Source organism: Gavialis gangeticus, unplaced genomic scaffold (assembly GCF_001723915.1).
Source record: "Gavialis gangeticus isolate Ggan-Ray unplaced genomic scaffold, GavGan_comp1, whole genome shotgun sequence".
Lineage (NCBI taxonomy): Eukaryota > Metazoa > Chordata > Crocodylia > Gavialidae > Gavialis > Gavialis gangeticus.
This window is the reverse complement of record NW_017729025.1, coordinates 144,488,395-144,508,996: the sequence shown is the minus strand read 5'-3', so window position 1 is coordinate 144,508,996 and position 20,602 is coordinate 144,488,395. Positions and strand designations below refer to the sequence as shown.

General features: G+C 42.8%; 1 protein-coding gene across 2 annotated transcripts in view; it reads left to right on the top strand.

Annotated features, from left to right (window-relative positions):
- The first annotated feature begins 365 nt into the window (after positions 1-365).
- Positions 366-20,602, top strand: part of PTPN5 (protein tyrosine phosphatase, non-receptor type 5) — a 207,991-nt gene continuing 187,754 nt past the window's right edge. For both annotated transcript variants that reach the window (XM_019519697.1, XM_019519696.1), the window contains exons 1-3: positions 366-618; positions 1,279-1,372; positions 19,768-19,836. The gene's annotated coding sequence lies outside the window, so the exon portion shown is untranslated. The remainder of the gene's footprint in view (positions 619-1,278; positions 1,373-19,767; positions 19,837-20,602) is intronic.

Below are 20,602 nucleotides of genomic sequence, written 5' to 3'. Positions count from 1 at the left end.
CTGCAGACACCGCGGCCCGGCTCGGCTCGGCTCGGCTGTGCCGGCCCTGGGCGCCGGTCAGCTCCCTGCTCGATGGCGGCGCTGGTGGGAGGGAGGGCAGTCGGCTGCGGCGGGGTCGCTCGGCCGGGGTGCGGCGGGACAGCGGAGCGGCTTGGAGGGCAGCTCTTCAGGGGTCACCTCGGCTGCCCGAGCCTCCTCCTGGGCACGGGTCCCTGTTGCGTGTGGGCCAGGACAGGATCTGCTGCTGAGCCTAGGTCTTGCTACTGTTGATCTCGGGGTGGGAACCACTGCGAGCAGCCGAGGGTCTGGGTCGTGTGCGGGGGCTCCTGTAATCACTGCTAGATTTCAAAGTGTAGCAGCTGGACTGGTTTTTCTTGCCTGGTGACAGTTGTGTGCCCTGGGGGAAAGCTTTGGTTGGTTTGGGCTGCACGTTGAGGTCCGCTGTTTCCCGAGTGGGAAGGATGAAGCTTTCAGGTTCATGCCAGGTTTTCACTGTCTTCGGCAGAAGTTGGCAGCCCCCCATGTTGCCCTGTGTAGGGTCTGAACAAAAAACCCACCCACGGGTCTCCTCACCCTTGCTTTCCAGGAGACCACTATAGAATAGCAGAGTGCGGGGAGGTGTGTTAATACCTTGGGACTAGACGTTGTAATTACTCACTTGCATTTGTACTTCAGGTCACTGCCGTTGAAGCTGGTGGGAGTTTTACCACTGGCTTCACTGGGAGGAAAACCTTGATCTTGCAAAGCCATGTGTGTGGGGCTGGCTTCAATAGATCTACAGCAGTGATTCTCGGCCAGGGTGCTGTGAGAGCCTTTTAAGGGTGAGACAAGGTGCTGTGCAATAGTAACAGTGTTCGGTGTGCAGGCACTTACACAAGATAAGCTCAGAGATTTCACTGGGAATCTGTACTGTCAAAAACAGACCTGTTGTGGTCTTTCTGAGGGTGTTTTTTTTGGGGGAGGGGGTAACAGATTTGCTGTATTATTTTTTCCTGGTCCAAAAAAAACATGCAAAAGCTAATAGCTGGCATTTTCCTAGGGGTGCCTTAATGCTTAACAAGGGGTGTCTTGAGTCTAAAACAGTTGAGAACCAGTGGTTTACATAGGAGTAAAGGTAAGCACTTGCTGAAGTGCATAACTTAGTTTTGCTGAAAGTGAAGTAAGATTAATCTTCTGCAGTATTGATCTTTGTTGGTTTCAGCTATTCAGGCTGAGCTTTACATTTTGGCCAGCTTTGGGATCTAAACTTTGAAAGGAGCATCTATTGCTCCTTGATAGGAAGAACTGCGAACTGGATGTCAAGCCTATAAAGCAAGGAAGTTTTAGGAGCCTTGGAACAGCAGCGTGTTCAACCAAAAATCAGAGAACCCAGGTATTCTTCACTGAATTAAATAACACGACATTCTCTGCCAGAATGTCACCAGCGTGCTTGGATTCCATTTTTCTTATATTCCCAGTAGAAAGTAGCTTAATTCATTGGGCAAAATTAAAAGAAATAAAAGCAAAGTAGTCTCTACATTTCCTCAGCCCCCTACAACACCAGAGCCAGGGCTCAGAATTTCAGGGGAGGTATCAGCGTAGGCCCTGGAAGGAAACCATTACTTGCTATTCTGATTTATAATGCCATTTCTCAAAGGATCAAAATAAATGCATCCTCTTCAGTCTATTGATTTAAATTACATGTACAGCAAATGCAGTCCTCTGTTAAAATGTAGGCCCTAATTTACCCCCACTCTCTGACTCTTCTGCATAGGTGGGAAGGTGTGAAGCAGACATAAAGCTTCATTTAAAAAACAAACCACCTCCTCTGGATTCCCTTACAGTAAGGGAAGCCCTGCATGGGATAGAGCTATCACAGTGGCACCAAAAACAGGGATAACTGGGTAAATTGCACTGAAGAAGGGAATTTGTTCAGAGGTTTTATACCCCCTGTGATTACAACAGTGCAAAGATTTTTGGTATAAGACCAGTGAAAGCAGTTCTCGCTATTCTGCAAGCCTTCAAAGTACTGGTAACAAACCCCTATGAGATGAGGAGGTGGGGCGCAGGGTGTTTTCAAATGTTACACCAAGGTACTGAAATAGTCCCTGTAGATAGATTGTAATGTTTTACCTTACAATGTTAGGTCATAAGCTATCTGAGAGTTTTATTTCACCCAGGGGAGTTAACAGACCCATTAAGTCAAACAGCATCTTGCATGGAACAGTGAATTCAAAAAGCAACAGGGTAAGGCCATATGAATACAGAGCTACATACTATGCTTGATGACCTAATCCTAGGCCCATTAATCTCACTAAAATAAGATAGAAGCTAGTCTAGCTGGATTAGTGCAATCCTGTATTGAATTTGGTCATAAAATTGAAGAGCTGGTCTTATGGATATGTTACAGCATGCCCCGGATGAGGTTTGCTGTTTTTCGTTTGAAATCTTTTTACATTACTGCCTCACTGAAGAGGAGCTGTAGTGTTATACCAGATTTACCCTGACACTGGAGCTTTAGCTATGACTCTTCTGTTAGCATTAAGATGAGCAATCTCCCAAATAATAAGAGGTCCAACATTCCCAATTCATTAACATACAAAAATGTTAAGCAATAGGCAATCCATGTTGAGATAAAAGGTTGATCATTGCTTTTTTAACCAATATGGTTAGCTCCCTTCAGCACCCGTCTAGATGGGAACACAGGGAAGAGAAGAGGAATCAACTAAAGATGTGAAATTAATTCACCAATTAAAGGGCTTCTCAGTTCCCAGATTGAAGTGATATCATTAGTTTAAGGTAATTTATAGAAGAGTTTCCCTTGCTGTGTTGACTTTGCAGTTGTTACAAACAAAAACTCACCCACTTAAAACAAGTGGAACCATTTTCTTTAGGTTTTTATCCTACTGTGTAGGTTGTTTTTACATCTGATCCTTATTTGGCGCAGCTTCTCACATGATGACACTGCCTTTTGTCTCTGTGGCACAGGAACAAAGCTCATCCCCTATTCACCATGTGGTATATCCGGTAGAAGTAGTCATTTTGTAGAAAAAATTTGATTTTAGGTTTTGGGTTTGAAGCATGTCCATTTTAGTAGGTTTTGAAATTCCTTGCAATAAAGTACATGGAGGAGCAAGTCAACCAAACTGATAACTGGCCTTTGTTCCACGTGTATTCAAGCAAAATAGGGTAAGATACTATTTATATTCTTTTGGCCCCCACTTTATCTCAATTTTGCTTGTCTACTTTTTGTTTAGATTCCAAATTAAATAGGACTGTGAAGGTGCAAAGACAACGCATGTTTTCCTCTTCAGCTTATGCATGCAGAAGTTCTACAAGCTGTTCCTTGCCATACAAATTATGTGGATATTTATTTAATGCATGTAAAGGGCCTGGCACATTAGGTCCCTGAGGTATGGAGATACTTTTGCATTACAAACAATGCTGTGCTGAAAAGACAGGTACCTTGGAAGTCATTGAGAATCTACAGTATATATACAGTATAGTACACTTTGGAAATCTCAGTTAGATTTTCAACAGTACGTGGGATTTTTTTGGCACTGTGGTCATCTCAGTTCAAACTCCTGATCTGGTAAGGATATGGAGCTAAATCTTGGCCCTATGATTTTGAACAAGGATTGTAAAAGATAATATAGCTATTATTTTCACATTATGGGTTGAATTTTTGGCTCCTGCATACATCTCTGCACCACTGGAGAGATTAGACCAGGGACCAGCTGGGCCTGTCAGGCCCATGCACTTGTCTGATACTTATTCCTTTCACCTATGTCTTTCCGCACCCCTGTTTATTCATCTGCTGTTTGCGGTACAAATCCTCAAATACAAGTTATTTGGAGCAGGAATTGTCAGTGACATGAATATTATATTTACTACAGTTAGACCCTAAACCCAGTTTGGGGTTCGGTATCACTAATGTAATGGAATTTAACAACTGTTCCTTTAGGCTAGTTTTATAGTTAAGGAGTGCTCTCTAGAATGCTTTGTATTCTAAACAGGCCCAATCTGGTATTATTTTTAGTATCTTGTTTTGATCTTAATTTATTTCTGCTACAAAAGCTCTTGGCTAATTTGATCTTGGGTATTTCTAATGTGTCCATGCTATACCATCTCTATGATATACCCATATTTATCCCTACAGAGATTTACACACAGAGCAGATGTATCTATTTACTAGAACTTCTTCCTTAACTCTAACTCACCCTGAAGGTACAGTCAACCCACTTACAATATAAGCAGATTCTGATTTCTCTTCCATAGCAAACACACACCTTCAGCCCAGGCCAGCCAAGCATCATTACCAGAGCTATCAAGGAACTTTTTCCAAAGACAAATGAACAGGTGCTGTTGTGTTCACATAGCAATGAGTGATGGAATAAGAAGTGCTATCTGCATAACAACTTATAAGCACATTTTTGTGCCAGGATGTGCAAACGCTGTAGTCTCATACACGCCATAGGATCTAATTTGTTTTGAATTCCACAACTAGAACTAGTGGAGACTAATGTGAGGTGCATAAAAAATACACCTTTGGGATGTTATTGGTTGCAGGTACAGCCAATGTACATTTTCCCATAACATATGGTGTTACATTAGTATTGTTTTGCTGGTATCATTGGGATATGCAAAGCTAGCATGGCATTATATAAAATGATGCAAACGGAAGTTCTTACTCATATTCAGGTACGCTGATGACATACAGCTGTCAGACTTGCTTGTTTGTACCAGGGGATTGGCAGCCTATGGCCTGCTGGTGCATTCTAGCTCTCAAAAAGATTTTATTCAGTCTGCCAAGCACGTTTGCAAGAGGTTGTTCCATCTAGTGGCTGCTGCCAGTTGGCCACCTTTGTCACCTGCTGTGTTAATTCAGCCTGCTGTTAGTGAAAATGTGTTGACTCCTGGTTTAGACTAAGCAAGTGGTATAATTTCTGTCACTAGACTAGCAATACAACTCTGAATCTGGATGTTAATAGATAAAACTTTACTGAAGTACTAAGTAGCATTCACAATTCTGAAGCTGACAGTTTGGTGCAAGCTAAGGCTCCTTCCTAAAGGGGAGGATAGAGAACAGAGGCTTTGCATTTCTGGCACAGAGTGAGAGCATGAGGCAACATTATAGTCTAAAACAGGATGTTTTGGGATGAGAAGATTCTCTTGACTTCTTTTAAAAGTCATGAAATTTAAGAAATCAGAGAGAGGGCCAGGTTCTGTCCTCAACAACTATGTAAACCTGTGGCCTTCTGTTAAATTAAAACTAATATAAACACAGAATAAGTTGACTTTAAGGGGCCACATGCTGATTTAGTTTCTACATATGTACATTTACACTGACTCACTTAAAAATATCAGTGAAACAACTCTCCTTTTACACTAGCATGCTTGAGATGAGAATAGGCACCATTATCTCAGACCATTTATTTTTAATGTACAGTATCAGCTGCAGAACTAAGAAACATTAATTCCCAGTTGACTACTATGTGTTGAAATGGGTGTTTGTTTCAAAGGGAGAAAAACCTCCTCCTCTACAGAAGTTTTATGAAGCTTCAGTCCACTTGCAACAACAGTTGAAGAGGAAATTGCACGAACCCAAGGTCAGGAAAGAAATTGGTAGTTATGGCCCTAATCTGGCAGGCTGTTCCATGTAGATGGGCTGTGCACTTGTACAGATTTCTGTTACCAGTGGGGCTCTGTGAAGAGTCCCATCAAGAAGGAGCAGTTGGCAGGATCAGGAGTCTATGCAAGGAAAATGAATACTGTAGCTGCAGGATGCTATATGCTTCTAACTCATGATGATAAATACAGAATACAAACCTGTTCTACCTTTTTCCACCTCTTCCCTCCCACCAAGGGCAAACATCCAATTATTTGTATTAAGGGGGAAAATGATTAAGTTTTTGTAGATCTTGTCATGGAAAGTACAAAGCTAATGGGCTTGATTCAATCATCTTCACAAGTGGAAGAATCACAGCTCAGTTTTCCAGGTCCTGTCACCTTTGTTATTAGGTATATTTGCTAACTAGGGCCATAACAAGGAGTATGTACAGAAAGCAACCTTGCAAAGCACATTTCTATTTATAAGTCACCAGAGAATTACGTCAGTAAATTTTCCTAGGTAGACAAGTTCTTAGTCAGAATTACCCTCCCCCCACACAGATGTGTCTGAATTGGCCAAAGAGACCCAAAACAGCTAGAGAATACAGGTAATCACAAGGACCATCAAAACATGCATATTTTGGTAGCAGTTTATATTTACTTCTGTAAAGTGATACAAGAAGCTTATAGCCCAAATCTTCACTGCCTTGTATTTTTATATACATGTTCAGTCAAATTGTCAAACCTTGCACAGGTATAAATAATACATCTTGTCAAATTATTGGGTCGGGTGAGGAGATTGGCCCCATAACAAATTGTATTTGACTGAAGTTGGCTAACTTAGGTCTACAGATCAGAAGCTGGCATTTTCTTCTTGTCTAGGATGTCCACCCTCTTTGACTTCAGGGGCTCAGACTCAAAGGTAGTGTAAATGTAATGGAGATTACCATGTCATTAGATCCTGCCAACAGATGGTGGGTTGCACTTATTACTTTACGGGAACCAGACTTAAGTCAGCGAGAGCATAAATTAGTTTTAAGTAAATGGTGATGAAGTGGAAATTCAAGCAGGGATGGGCACCAGTGGAAAAGCAACCAGGAGGAGACTGCAAGGAAGTGCAGAACGATGTGAAATTATTTTTCAATGGAGCTGGTTAAAAATAGAGTGTTTTGTAATGACTGACGGATTCAAGCAGTCTTTATTGTTCTGTTCTTTAATAGTGGTCAGAAAAAAAGGAGAGACATTTAACAAGACATCCAATAGTGAATTTGTGGGTTCAAAAATTTGTTGGTTTTGTTTTTAAATGACAGGACAGGAACTTTCTAGCTTTGATTATACATTCAATTTTTAAAAATCAGGTTTTTTATTTAAACATACTATCTCCAGAAAATATTAAGTACATTGTTCAAAGGTGCTATTCTGTCTTATGTTTATACCCATGATCACTCTCATTTTTGCTAATGGTGTATGCACATTGCTAAGGGCATATACATACATGCATACATTTTGTAGGTTCAGCTGTAGTTACCTAACCTGTACTTGCTTACTCTTAATATGTAACATGTAAATTAACTTTTTTTCATCTTCTTCCCCCTAAAGTAGCCCCAAGCAAGTTAGATATATGAAGAAGCCCTTCTGTTGTCTGATGCAATTATTTGTCTCTGACACCAGGTGTGCAGGTGCCTCAGTTTCCTTTCATGCCAATCCAGCCATCTAAAGTTTGTATTTTGTTCTCTAGGTAGCCAGGCTCATTAACCGTGTTAATAGTCTGTTAGTAGTGTGGCTTTTCTGCCAAACAAAATACCAAAGCAAGCAGGAAACAAGCTGCTGCCTTCTCCTGCATGAAGAGCCTTACCATCTCATCTAAAGGGTTCACAAATACCATTTTGTTCCCTTGAAATACCTGCCCTCTCTCTTATTCTGGCATCTTCTAGACTTCAACAATTTCTTCTCCTCCCCAAAGTTTCTTTAAATCTTTTAATAGAGATGTTTTCATGGGGTGTGTGAAAGAGAAGCCCAGAACTGTACCAAAACATTCACTTAAAGACGAGTCAAATTCAAGAGAAATAAATAGTAAATAAATTGTATTTTAATTAACAACACCCAATTAATTCCTTATACAATTACAGCATTCTACTTTTCTCTGTCTAGCAATATTCTACACCTAACAAATAATTTAGTAATAACTCAATGAGAATTGACTCACTCTTATACAGATGTAGTTTACCTTTCGATTTCATGTGTGATAGGTTTTCGTTTGTTTGTTTGTTTTACTTCCTTTGTTGCCATCTATATTTTCAAGAGGAGGTTAGACCACACTTGGTTGGGATGGTTTAGTCAGGGATGATGCTGCCTTGAGCAGGGGCCTGGACTAGATGACCCGATGAAGTCCTCCCCTTTGTATTAAGTTTTCCTCCTCTCCTTCCCACCCATTTGACCTAATTCTTGGCCTTTTCAGAATAGACAAGTAGTTTACCTTATATAAGTCCTATTTTTCCTCATTGTTCCTTCCTGTGCTAACCTACATCCTTAATCTGGGCCTACAAACTCTCAGGAACAGGCTCTGCTAGTCCTGTAGCCTCCCCTGAAGTGCAAGTACACATTCTGGTATGGACTCTTATGTGCTTGTAACTCTGTTACTTCTGTTCTCCCAAGAGAGCGACATTCATGCCCCAAACTGAGAGAAACTCATCTAACTTGCACAGGCCATGTCTACACATGTGCTTTACTGTGGAGTACACTAATTAGCTGCAGAGCAAAGCACCACTGGGAACATCCACATTAAATGCTAACAGTGCAGTGGACTATTCTCCTGTACACAAGCGTGGCATGAAAAAGCTATGCTAATGCGCAGTAGAATTAGTCTACAGTGCATTAACATCACTTAAAAAGCGTGCATCTGTGCTAATGTGCAGTCACACTGATTACAGTGCATTAAGTTAGTATCTGTGTGATTACAGGTACTATGCTTAATGTGCCATAATTACAGCACATTAATGAACATGTAGGCACACCCATCATCTACATGTGATGGTATTAGGCTGCAGTAAGCTAATTAATGCTGCAGTAATTTAGTATTGTCAGGGACAGTACTATTTTACACGAGGGTAATTTGCTGCAATTAAACACGTGTAGGCGCTGACCATGGGCATAAATTGTGCCCAGTCAGCCTGGGGCCAGACTTCTGCCTGCTGCCTAGCTACATGGCTGTGAACTTTCAGCACTCTCATTCTCCAGCCAGCCCCTCTGTTGCCTGACACTGCCATCTGGAGCTTGGGACTGACCCTTCCTGTGTTCCCTGCCAGCTTGGGCCTTCTCTACCCTAGCTCAACTTGCTGCTGTCCCAGTTGCACGTGTAGACGCTGTGCCCAGGAGTAGTTTAGTTCAGCTCAAAATGCTATGGATTTTATTGCTTTTTGTTAATTGCATGTGTAGTTGCACCTACAGTGAGCAAACAGGCCCTTAGCTTTAAGAGTGTCTTACACTTTTAGCAACTTTTTGGTCATGATCCTAGAGCCAATCCAGCAAGCAAAGAGGAAATTATATACAGCACCTGGAAACTTTTAGAGACATGAACCTCTCAAAGACCCCAGAGGTTAGACTTTTCTTCTCTCTGTAGGAGAGCCTTCTAAGTCTAGTTTCTTAGAGAAGTAGGACACCAGGCTTTTCAGGAAGGCCACTATCTCTTCTCTAGAACAGTAACATGATACGCTTTACTGGTGAATTCCCTCTGTACAGGTTCCTGGAATGCAGTTCCTTGTTTCTTTTCTGTTTGAGATGCCAAATGTTTCCAGAGGAGCCAAATACAATCCATTATATACTGTCCCTGATTCTAGCTGGTGCTATTGGGAGTACTTCAATTCCAAGGTGATTTTTGCAGCCACCATTGTTGCACAGTCCTTTATTTAGAGAGATTCCTTATGGGTTCAGTCCCAAGTCCATTGAAGTAAATGGAAATGGTTCTGTTGATTACAGCAGTCTTTGGTTCAGGTCTTCTATTTGAAAGCTAAGATTCCAAACACTCAGCTACAGCTAGCTAAGCACTGACCACAGTCCTAACAGTTCTTAAGACAACAACATCTGATCAGAACTGCACATAGTGATGGTGGAAGGAAGAAACCCAATGATGTGCCTATTCAAAAAAAAAAAGGTATAATGAATTAACAAACATCAAGGACTAAACAAAATTGTTTTATGTCATTCAAAAACTCGGATAGCCAGGTATCCTACCATGCAAGCCTTTTGCTTCCTAGCCCTGACAGCTTGTGAGATTTTGTAACTATAACTGTCACTGGCCCTTTACATCAGGTCAAAATGCAGGCTAATTACTTGAGTTATTCCAACACAATATCTGCAGACATACCCTTGTACCTACGCAGAGCCCCATTAGTAGCAGCTGAGTCTGAAAGTGGAGCCAGCAGACATACCCTTGTTTGCACACTTGCACAACTGGGGGACACTCCGGAAAAGCCAGAATCCCTAGGTCCTGTCTGCACCACCAGAGGACCATGCTAGGGAGTGCCAGAGTGAAACCTTCTAGGACGCTCAGTGTGTACTATGCACTGAAATAGACAAAGCAGAGGTATTTTAGCACAATCATACATGGAAGATGCAGAGAGCTTAGAGAATGTGGGCCCATGCTAATAATGTCCATGCCACATGCTATATCCCAAGTGGATCTAGCAGGTGGCATGGACATACCATGATATATTGTAGTACCCCCTGGCACAGTCTTTTGATGGTGTGGACAGTCATGCATTTCCATGCATCCTGCATCAGCCCCTGCAGATCGGAATTTGTTACGTTAGAAATGTTTGTTACCACTGGACTTAGCCTTGAATACAAAATGCTGTTTCCAGTCTTACTGGAGTCTCATAAAATTCTACGCATCTATTTGATTATTGGGGTTTTCATTTAGTTTCATTTCAACTTGTGTTAATTTTGGAGGCGAGCAAAATATAATCCATATTTCCTCCAGTAGAATCCAGTTATTCTGGTAAAGTGAATCAATTTTGTATCTTAACTAGGCAGTTTTCCTGATGGATTTGCCAGCCTGGTTTATAATGAAAACAAGGTTTTGTTCCCTCTCTGCTGTACATCTTCACTAGCCTTGACTTGTTGAATATTGCCAGGTCAGTTTGTTTTCTTTCCAGTAGCATCCCTCATTCAGTGTTATAATAGCATCTGTGCCATCATTTTCTGTTTCAGTAACAGTGCACTTTGCTTGCCTGGGGCTAGGGATTCTCTGTCTCCTGTAGAAGATGAGCCTTTTTGTTGTCAGTAGGAATCACTGCCACCATTTGACTACACTGACCAGTGAGTCTGTTTCTTTAAACTGAGAAGGAGACCAAGAGACAGAGAATACTTTGACTAAGTGGCTTGTTTTGGTCCCTCTTTAAATCAGTGTGCAGATGTTTACAAGAAGAGACTCAAACACAGACAAGATTGTTTCTGTGAAAATGTGGACATGACTTCTTGTTCTGGGGAAGCTGTTGGGATTTTGCTTATAGCTGTGATTTTAAAAAAATACAGTCATGTTAGCTTTAGTTTATTTTGCTAGTGACTGCATCCTGTTTTTCAGTGCCCATTCAGAATAGATAGTCTGTATTAAAAATTAAATTGACTTAAATTTTGCCTTGAATTATAGAGAGAAATTTTTCTTCAGTAAAGTTGTAATACAGCACTATGCATGCTCTGCGTTTTGCTAAAATGTCAGCGTCCATATAACATTTGTACTTTTGACAGTCTCTTTCATATTAAACCAGCCAGTCTTCAGATTCTACAAAAATAAGTATGGTATCCTCAAGGTCAAATAATTACCAAAGTGTGTAACAATTCTCTATGTCTAAGTAATTAATACCCTCCAACATAACTTGTACTATTTATTCCTCCTAGTCATACGCACTGTAATATATTCTCATGCTTCATTTCTTTCAAGTCCTGAACATGCTGTACAGTTCTAATCAAAGGCTAGCTAGCAGGGAACTAGTAATGAGTTACAGCACATTTTACTTGTATGCTGCTGGTATATGTCCAGTTTAGAAAGGTAGTGTCCAAAATTTGCCGTGTAATAAATTATGGGTACTTTCAATCCCATTCTCCACTGGTAACATTGCAAAAAATAGCATTACAATTGGCAACAATCTCAGCAGAGAAAGCCAAGAGCTAAATGACCTTAGAATAAACTAACCTCTCATCTCTAGAAGCAGTTCCTTTTTAAAACCATGCTCGGGGCATGTTCGGGGAGGGAATATGGGGAAACTTGTGCTGTTACCTGTTCTGACAATAAATGGAGGCCTTCTTTTACTTGGCTGTCAATCATAACTATACCACTCAGACCAGATTGCCTGCAAAATGTTTTTAAAAAGGCTTAAAACTATTTGTTTTTCTTTGGTTTATTAACATTGTATTGGCACCAAAACACAGGAATTGCATATCCCTTGTGCCTGGGTGAGCTGGCCCTTAAAGGGGGCTGGGACTTGAAAGGCAGTAAATGTAAAAGTCATGTAATGAGAAACAGGCTACTACAACCCTGATGAGCCATTAGAGTAACCTGTGATCAGAGAAAGGCAGAGACCTGGGGGTTAATAGTACATAAAGTATGGCAAGTTTGGTAGGGTAAGTAATTTCTGTGGACTATAGCCCGTGCTAGTCAGGGGAAGTTGCTTTAATGTTACTTATGAGTTTTTGTATTTGAAAAATAAAATTGCATCCAATGACAAAGGTCTGAAATGGGCTGCAGCTTAGCAGTGGTTCCTTTTCACACTGGTGAAACAGTCACTAATGTACTTATAAGCTAGGAAGAAATTGCCTTTTTCCAAATATAGGTATGTCCTGTTAGATAGATCTCTGGCCTTGGCTGAGCTGTGGTCTGACCTGGACTCTTAATATAACTTGGAGAAACTGAATGTGTGAGTCCTGTCTCAATGTAGTGGTCTGGGATTTGTAAAGCATAATATAAAGTGGCAATGCCTGTTGGAGTCTCTCATGGGGGAGCAGGTAACTTAGAGGTCTTTAGATGCTTAGTGGAGCTAAGGACCAGAATCAAGCTTGATGATAACCAAGGCTCCATATAGCAATACAAATACATTGTGTGTGTTTGCCTGCACATCCATTTCTTCTTTTTAATGAACGTTGTATCTAACATTTCTTGACTCTGTCTTCAAGCTCTTCTGGCTTCACTTATTAGCTAGCTCTACTTATTAAATAGCTCTACTTATCCACCTGTCACTCTCATCCCTTCCATTTCTTTCTTCCCCTCCCTCCCTCCAGCCCAAGCCACATCTCCACTAGCTGTACGTTGCAAAGTATAAGGCTTGCTGTGGAAGTAGCAATGAGAAACATTTTTTAAAATCAGGTTGGTATTCCTGCCACTTCCCCTCCATGCTCAGCAGCATGTCCCCTCCCCTCCTTCCCATTCCCACTTCCTCTGCCACCTGCCATTACCACTGTCCTTCGATGCCATGGGGTGGGGAGAACTGAGCTGCTCCTGCCCTGCTGCAGCCAGACAGCTTCCTTCTCCCTCTCTGATCTCCCCAGGTATTCCTCATCAGCCCAGGGGCAGGCTCAGGTAGAGGGAACCTGCTTCCTGCTGCCACAGTCTCCAAGTGAGCCCAAGTCCCTGTGCAGCCCAGACAGAGTGAGGCAGGAGCAGCTATGGAGTTCCACCTGCCTCTGGGGCAGCTGGATACAGCTGCAGCAGCCAGTGGTGGAGGGGGTGAATGGGAGGGAAGTGGGGATGTTATTGAGCATAGAGGGGAAGGGAGGGGGTGCCAAGACTGGAGTGATGGTGGGAAATTCTTATGTGATTAGGGTCTTAAAGTCCCCAGCTGCTGCTCCTGTGGCAGTGGTAGGGAAGCTGGGAGTAGGTTTGCAACTATCCCTGCAGTGTGGTTGCTGCTCCCACACCCTGTCTTTTAAAATCATGGATCCACTCATGGTCTCTGTCAGGGTAGTTGTCTGTGGTAAGGAAGAGACAATGTTTACACGCAACACTGGTATGTTCATGGGACCCAGCTTACAGGGTAGACAGACCACAGCCACAGCAAGAAGCTCACCAAACAGCTACACATTGCATAAAATTAATGGCAACTGATTGTACCAGCAAGTAGACAGTCATTCAGTGAAGAGGAGGCAATAAATGGAAAGCAGTTCAGAACCTCATGAGAGCTTACTTACCCATTAAGGTAAAGCAGAGATGTGTAAGATGTAACATGCAGATGTCAATGTGCACCCAAATAATTCGGGGCTTTTTATGGATAGCCTAATTGGGAAGGGGGAGGGGGAGTTCCAGAAATAAGTGCATGGGCCTGCTCCAAATTACCCTTTTTTTTTTTCTTTTTTTATATTTGACCACATTGTTTTAGCAAAACAGCCAAATGTTCCTGTGCTTTTTCTGCATCAGCAATATCTCCAACAAATTATTCTTACAACCTCCCCTAAATCTGGCCAGCAGTAAGCTGCCTTCTGCTGAGGCATAGTTTTGATATACACAGAGTAGAACTGCTGCTCTTTAGCAGACAGAATCTTAAGCTTTTTACCCATCAGCCTAGCTTTTGGGGAGGCATCTACAGTTGTTTGATAGCAAAAGTATATGCCCCCTAACATTTACTGTGAAAACAAATCTTTGGTGTCTGGGTGAATGAGTAAATCATCTGGAGAGAGACTTAGTTAGCTGTGTCTGTGGATGATTTCTTGTTTCACAGTTTCCTGGTCAAATCTGTTTTTAAAAGTTTGCTGTCTGAGAACAGCCATCCTTAGGCCAGAAATGGAGTGTCCAGGGAAGTTAAAATGTCCTGCCACAGGCACGCATGTCTTTTCATAGCTGATGTTAGAGTGGTGTTCATTCATTCTATGATATAGGGATCAACCAGTTTGTCCAGTGTAGGTAACAGACGGGTACTGTAAGCAGGTGATGGCATATATGATGTTGATGCTGTTGCAAGAGAATGAAACTTGGATGTTATGATCCATGTTATTTGGCTCAGTAATGACGCGTCCTTTGTTGATGATGGGGCACAGAAGGCATTTGGGACCATTGCAAGGCCTGGTGCCTCGATGATACTGCAAGTTAGGTAGCCTGTTGCTTGAGAGACATATATAACTACTCCTGGTCATGTTTGCCATCTCACTTTCTTTCTCACTTCAGTTGCTACATGGCTTTTGAAAGTGATATCTCACAAACTCTAGATTCAGTGCTGCTTTTCATATGATGTAAAGCAGAGGTTTCAAACTCATCTGGGGCCCTGGGTCAGATCTGGACTCCTACTGAGCTGGACCTGTAGGTATGGTGGTAGGGGTCCAGCAACTGCAATGGGAGGAGTGGTGTCTAGCAACACCACTGAAGCTAAGCAGTAGGGCTGTGTGAAATTTCAACAGGGGTTTCATTTGGAAGCTGTTTCAATGTGTTTTGAGCCCAAAACAGTGAAATTGAAATGAAATGAAAGGCTTTGAAACAAAATGAGGGCACTTGAAAGGTTTCAAAAGGTTTCGGGTTTCAAAGCCAGGCTTGCTTGCAGCTAAAAAGAAACTAAGAGGGGGGAAGGACTGCTCTGATGTTGACATCTAGCTCCCAGTTTGATTCCACAGCACTCTGATTACTTCCTCCAGCTCTCTGATCATTTCCACTGCTCTTCCAGGGGGCACGGGCCCCCGATCTGCATGCAGCGTTGCAGGCTGGGGCCCGTGGCAGCCACTTGGTGCATCCCACACCAAGCGCTGGGAAGACTGAGGTGCTGCTGCTGGCCCCAGCCTGCAGAGGCAGCCTGCTGAAACCTAGCATGCATATCTGGGAGCCCATGCCCCCTGGGAATCGAGCCAGGGGGTAGGGAATTGATCCGGGAGCTGGGGGAATGTTCAGTTCCCAGTTAGATTCTCCAGCTCCCTGATCTTTTCCTCAGCTCTCTGATCGCTTTCCCCAGCTGTTCCTGGGCGGTGTGGGTCCCTGGATGGTGCAGAATGAAAGCAGGCTGCCGCTGCCAACTGAGGATGGCAGTGGCTCTGGGCTATTTCTCCTGCCAGCAGCAGCAGCCTGCTGAAACCCAGCACACAGATCCAGGGTCAGCACCCCCCAGGAAAAGCTGAGGGAATGATCAGAGAGCTGGGGAATCGAACTGGGAGCTCCAGCTAACAGGTGGAGCTGCCCCAGCTCCAGGACAGTGCACAGTGCCCTGTCGAGCCGTGCTGCACCCGTGTGATGGTGCAACTGCCATGCAGGTGCCGGGGGGGAGCTATCTCTGCTGCCCCACGCTTCATGGGGGGGCTCTGCCACGAGTGCCCAGAGGCCCCAATTGCCGTTGCCAGAGCTAGTGAGCGCGAGGCTTTTTTCTTTTCTTTTTTTAAAGCTCTGCACTCACCAGCTGCAGAGCATGTGGATGACAGCGTGCTGCCGCTGCCAGCTGGGGCTGGCACCAGCACCCAAGTCTGCCCAGTGCAGCCCACGCTGAGCGCCGGGAAGAACCTAGTGCTGGCGCTGGCCACAGCTGGCAGCGGCAGCCTGCTGTCATCCCGCACACAGATCCAGGGGTCTATGCCCCCTGGGAGGGCTGCAGGGCTGTGCTAGACTCATCCCAGGGGCGTGGCTCTCCGATCTGCACGCAGGATGACAGCAGGCTGGCACTACCAGCAAGTGATACTAGTTTTGCTTTGAACAGTTTGAGGCACAGTTTTACAAAAAACCCTGTACCTATCTTCTTGAAACTTGACAGGCTTCATGCCCTCAGAAGGGGCTACCATCCCTGTAATTTGCATCCAAATCAGACTAGAAATGACAAAGTTAGGCATTTTCACGATGACCTATTATAGCCTATGGGCAAAATGTGTCGAAACAGTAAAACAGTTTCAACAAAGTGAAACAGAAAAGTGCTTCGAAACAGCAAAACAAAACACTGTCCCTTCAAAATGTCGAAATGGAAGTCAAAATGAAACAGTGCTGTTTCATACAGCCCTACTAAGCAGCCTCAGTTGAAGCAAAGACTGTAATCTGCACAGCTCTTGCTTGCCCCTTCTGCTGCCAAGGACCATGTCCATCAGGGTCCAAGGGCCCTGAATTCTGTGGCGGGACATGCTTTGTAGGTTCACCCCTACATCTGGTGACTGAGCAGGCCAAATCCAGCCCTCAGGCTGTATGTATGACAAACCTGATAGAAAGCATTTTTTCTTCATCTTGGTAATTTTTAAGATATTGCTCCTTCATGCCAACAAGATGTTTTGACACTTTTCCAACAAGTCTCAGAACAGTGCAAATGTTACATTCAGTAAAGTTGAGAGCAATGAAACAATCAGGTATCTAGTTCTGAACTAATCAGACATCTCCATCCTACAGTAAATCTTGTTAATGTCATTTTGGGCCATTTATACTAATACTATGGTAGTGTAAGAGTACTGCTGTAGCTATGATGGTCCAGAAATTATGCAAGAGGCAAAGATTTCTTAGGGTGATATCTTTTCTTGGACCAACTGTGTAGTTAGGATAAAATTCGACATGCTTTCAAATGTAAGACATTCTTCCTCAAGACTCTGATTATAGGTAGCTAGGCACAACAAGTTAAGCACAGCATATTGGAATGGCTGAGAGAAATTCTTAGGTGTAGCAGAAGAAAAGCAGCTGAGTCCTAGGAGATGAAGGCCTATCAAAAGTGGAGGGTCATTCTCACCTTCTGTGTGTGGAAAGTAATCAGAAGTTGGATAAATTATAATAGGCCATAAATGCAGTATCAGTTTTTAGTCCTTGTTTCTTAGTGTCCACCCAACTTATAAATTTTTGTTCCCATGTTCACCTTTTAAAGTAGATTAGGTAGATTTATTTCCCTTGGGTTCAAGGATAATGAGGTCAGAGATGGAGTGGTTGTTCTGAGAGAAATGTGCTCCTAATGATGACTGTCTCTGTTCTTTAACTTTTTTTTTATGTGAGAGTTCATTCTCTCATTTAATTGCTCTTTAGTTGTGTCCATGTAGTTGCCACAAGGGCATATATGTGATGTACTTGATCCAATGTACCAAATGCCCAGTTGTTCTGTTGTGACATGATTTCAACTTGTGCCAAAAAAAGGTATTGCAATCTTCTCTCTTTGTTTCTGGTGATTCTGTTGATTTTTAAAGCTCTGACAGGAATATATTATCTGGATGCAATAGCAATATGCCGGTATTTTTAGGTACTGTGTTAGTCATATTAGGGGATCCAATTCTGCCATCCTTGTTCCTGTCAAGTAGCTCCTTATCCTGTAATTCTCTCCCTGAGCAGGGGAGTATACCCTTTACCATGAGCAGGGGTGGCAGAACTTGGCCCACTTGGTTGCAAATAATGGGGAGGACTTAACAGACTTTAGTTTGCTTTCCTGATCAAGGTAATCCTTAAAATCAGCTTATGCAGTTTATGAAGTTAGTCAGTATCAGGAGGTCTATTTGTAGAAAGATGGTTATACAAATAAAGTATTGAGTCAGTCTAACCACAGCCTAAGTGTATGATGAATCAAAAAAGAGAAAGGCAGCAGAGATGGATTTTAACATAGTTTCCAGTCAATTATTCCCACTCTAGAAAGAAGGGAGTCTTTAGTTACTGATGTGAGGGATTCAAATGTTTTGAATGAATTGGTTCTTCAAGCCTGGGTCTAATTAGTCCCCAGTCCATTTTAATCTCTTTATGGTCATTATTAGCACTTTAGTACAGTAATCTTTCATTTTTTTCTCTACCTCTGAAACACAGAAACTGGGGAGAGGTAGTTAGCTGTGTTAGTCTGTCAGGCAGAAGTCAGGGTTGATTTATGCTTTTTGGACTAAATCAGAAATATATAAGTGTTTGTAAGCAGCAGCTTACTTCATCAGATACTCTTGTACAGAAACGTGCCATCCCTATCTTTATAGAATAGAAGCACTTGTTGCAACTTGTGTAAGGATGCCTGTGTAAGGATGACTTTTACAAGGAGGCCTGTGATAGAGTAGAAAACAGAACACATATTTTTAGTTGGAACTGAAGATCTGTTAGAGGTAAGGTTAGTATCCTGACCACTGGGCAACCATTTCCCTTTAAAGAAGACCTATAGTGAAACTGCCACTGACTTCACAGAACAGGACTGGGTCTGTACACTTCATCTGTGTTCTGTGGAAAAATAATTTGAAGTCCTGTCCAGCCAGCACCCAACATCAACACAAGGTAGAATGCTTGATGCATTTATATATTTAGATAGTTACTGTTTACTCTTAGTCCAGTTCAAAAACTACCGTGTAATGAGTAGACTCAATTCTCATTGTAGGTGCTAGCAGCTGAGGGAGCACCGCACCAAACCAGATAGACCGCACTGCCTTGGCAAGCTCTGCTCATGTGCCCCCTTCCCCCTCCTCCTTCCCTTCACTCCTGGCCAGCTCCCAGGACCTACTGCCAAGGCAACCCTCCATCACACATGCCCCATACACCTCCCACAGGGCAGGGGCTGCTCCATGACCCTGGCCTTGCCCATCCACCTCACTTCTGAACATTGCTGCGCTCCTGCCCTTGGTCCCATCCCACATAGGGAGTTTTAGTGAGGTTGTTGGGGTGGGGCAGAGCGGAGTGTTGACCTGCCTGTGACAATTCATCAAAACTCCCTATGTGGCCCCGGGCCCAAACAATTGCCCACCCATGCCCTAGATGCTTGCCAACTCTGTGTATGTTATGTATTCAAAAAGTTGAGAGGTTCCTTTGGCTTTTGGTTATCCTCAAATGAATAAAACACAAAATATAAGTGACAATGATTTCAACCATTTTGTACAAAAAAAAAAAAAGGTTGGGGGAGGGGTGGGTGTAACTCATAAAGACCTTGCCCTTTGGACTGCAATCCTCTATCCTATATATCATGTTTCAACAGGTAATTAATTGTTTTGCTGAATTATAATTAGGGATTTATAATGGAAATGCGGACACAACCTCAACTACCCCATTGCAAATGTGACACTCTTAATTAAAGGATCTCTGGGGTGCAATAGGCTCCTTGTTGGATTAGCCTGCTGGAAACTTAATGGCAATTTGCAAATTGGTTTCCGGTTTTGCTTTTCGTTTTTCCCTTTTGTTACTCTACAAAGAAATTTTGATTCAGATAATATGAGAGACTGTTATACTTTATGGCTTCTTTTCATCTTTGCTAAAGAGTGTGCGTGTTGTCGTTTTTTCTCTCCCCTCCTCTTCCCCCTTTTTCCAGGCTTTAGGTGAGGGCTGTAGTATTTGATGATTCAGCTGGGAAATCCCGGAGCTACAGTTTAATGACTGACTACTTGGTAAGTCAATTTAGTGCCAGTTGAGTATAGCATGAATTAAACAAGAAATTATTGCTTGGGCCTTAGCAACAGATCAAATTCTGGTCTCAGCTTCTGGTGGAAATCTAATGCAGCTCCCCTGGATACAGAGAAGTTATTCTAGATATGTACTAGTTTAACTGAGAATAGCTTTCTAGTATATTTTGCGGGGGGGGCTGGATTCCTTCCTTCAACAGAAAACCCTCTGAAAGGGAGGAGATGGGAAATGAAAAAGTCTGCTGAGGTGCTCTTATAGCCCCTCTTATAAGTCCTTTGATAGCTAGATCTTTGCTTCATCTCTGTCATAGCTATGGAATATGCTGATTGATACCTCTGATCTATCTTGACCACTGGAAGAATATTGAAGATCAGGGTTTATTTGTATGGAGTGCCTGTGTCTTCTCATTGGCTTTGGAACTTCTAGCACTCTCACAGTGCTTTCTCAGCATGGCTGTTGTACTGGTTATTGTAAGTCCCTCTAAGGTCAATTTCTGTGAAGCAGAGGTTCATTTAACTTTCATGCAAACTCACCCAGGGCTGGTGGGATAATATAGCTTGCAGCACTTAGAATAATAGAATCATAGAAAATTAGGGTTGGAAGGGACCTAAGGAGGTCATGTAAGTACACCCCCTGCTCAAAGCAGGAGCATCCTCAGCTAGGTCATTCCAGCCAGGGCTTTGTCAAGCCAGGCCTTAAGAACCTCCAAGGGTAGAGGTTACCACCTCTCCCACCTCTCTAGGTAACTTG